This window comes from Pteronotus mesoamericanus, unplaced genomic scaffold (genome assembly GCF_021234165.1).
Source record: "Pteronotus mesoamericanus isolate MK-2021 breed Mesoamerican mustached bat unplaced genomic scaffold, CSHL_Meso_final contig_56, whole genome shotgun sequence".
Lineage (NCBI taxonomy): Eukaryota > Metazoa > Chordata > Mammalia > Chiroptera > Mormoopidae > Pteronotus > Pteronotus mesoamericanus.
In genome coordinates this window covers 33,091,405-33,093,359 of record NW_026555201.1, presented here as the reverse complement: position 1 = coordinate 33,093,359, position 1,955 = coordinate 33,091,405, and the positions used below count along the sequence as shown (strand labels likewise).

Genomic DNA, 1,955 nt, shown 5'->3' with positions numbered 1-1,955 from the left:
AAGCATCTCTTTAGTGTTCAAAACAAAATGTTTAAGTCATTCCTAATTTGAACTTTATAGCATTTTCTAGACAGGAGAGAAACAGTTAATATTTGAATGTCTTGAAAGCTTTTTCAGTGGTTAATTACATTAGATGGTTTGTTTTTGATCAGATTCCTTCCTTTTTACACATGAATAAAAGTATTACATAGGCCCATTGTTAAACAGAAAATATGTTGCAAATTAATTCTGGTATAATGTATTCCAACAAACCTTGTAAAATAAAAGATGTTATGGTGGCTTTGGACTAAGTTTAATAATTATCTCTTCTGCTGACAACTTCCTTACATGTTGGAGCAACAGTATGGTATGTTCAAACTATGCTGTAGATGATCCTTTAATGTCACATAATGGTAGATATGGATCTACAATGCTCAAGTCAGACAGACTCTTCAGAGCCATCAATTACTTACTTTCTCCCAAGTGAGAAAGTAAGCCATCTCTGACAGAAGGCAAGGATGCCAAAGTTTTAATTGATGACATTTAGCAAGTCTTTTGTTCTCAGAAGCTTATGCACTTGTCCAACATTAAAGATTTTCATGTAATATGAACATTCTATATCATCATGAACAATGTCTTTTCCTGTACTACTGAAGGTTCCAATGGCACATTCTTCTTTTCCCTCCATACTTGTAGCCCCTCCCCCTTTCACAGTGGACACTGTTTTTCTAGCATGTATTCTAAATGGCCCAATTGAATGTCCATTTAGATTACAGATTGGTTTCACTTGATATGTCTTGCCATCTGTTTCATCCTCATAGGATTCCACAATTCTTTCATGGCCTCACCAATATTACACAGATGGACATCAATTCTAGCACACTTTTTCCCAGTGCTAGTGGCATATTTTACAGCTTATAATAATGTATCATATTTTGGATTAAAAGTGACAGTGAAAGCGCAGTCAATAATCCTACCATTTATATGTGTTCTAAAGTCTATCTTACAGATATTATAATATTGTAATACTGTTGTGTCACCAGCACTGAGAGTATAATGAGCTGTACCACTTTGAGAGAACACCTAGTAGGAAATGCCAGACCTGTGTTCAATCCATTCTCTTTTATTAGCTTTTGTGAACAGTCTTCCAACTTTTCACAGATTACTATCATTACCATTCCAGGCTTGATCCAGTTCATTATGTATTTTCTAACTTGTTGATGTGCTTCCGCAGCTTCTTGAAAATCATTCCAAATCCCTTCAGTACGTATATCTAATGCTTGCTTTTCATCTCTTGTAGTTCTCGAAGCAGCTGTCCACCCATCCTGTGTGGGTGTGTACTCATATTCTTGTCCTTTGGGAAATACACTGTTAGGATACAGGTCACTTATTGGAAATGAAGGAGAGTCTGTTTGAACTTTTGGGCCTCTCTTCTTTTTATTCTTATTTCCAGGTACTCCATCTCCTTCTTCATCATAGTCATCTCTTTCTTTCTCTTCCAATGCTTGTCTTTCCAATTGTCTTGCTACCTCATCAACTGAGGTTCCTGATTCTTTATCAGGTTCCTATTGCCCTGTGGCAGCCCCCTTCCTCTTCTTTCTTTTTTCTTGGCTGCCTCCTCAGCTGTAGAGGCAGCTCCCTCTTCTTTGCAACCTGGATTCAGTCACCATTTAGGTGGCTCCCAGGGGACACTACCTGCTCCACATCTGCCATGTTGCCCCAGAGAGTGCTAGGGAGTGGAAACACTTTTGTATGTTACAACTTGGGGGTAGGGTGCTACTGGTACCTAGTAAACAAAGGCTAGAGATAAAGACTAAACATTTTATAATGTACAGCCTCTCACAACAAAAGATTATCTAAGCCCAAATGCCAATCAAAACGTCCATTGAGAAACCTGCCTCAGCCTAAGGCAGTAGTGGCTCCTTTAGTTGTTAATCTCAGGTTTGTCTTAGTCCTGTTTGGTGCTTAGAGCTTCC

The 1,955-nt window shown here is 38.3% G+C and overlaps 1 pseudogene; it reads right to left on the bottom strand.

The window, feature by feature from the left end:
* Window positions 1–292: 292 nt before the first annotated feature.
* On the bottom strand, window positions 293–1,692 carry LOC129075734 (methionine aminopeptidase 2-like; annotated as a pseudogene).
* Between the last annotated feature and the right edge of the window lie 263 nt (window positions 1,693–1,955).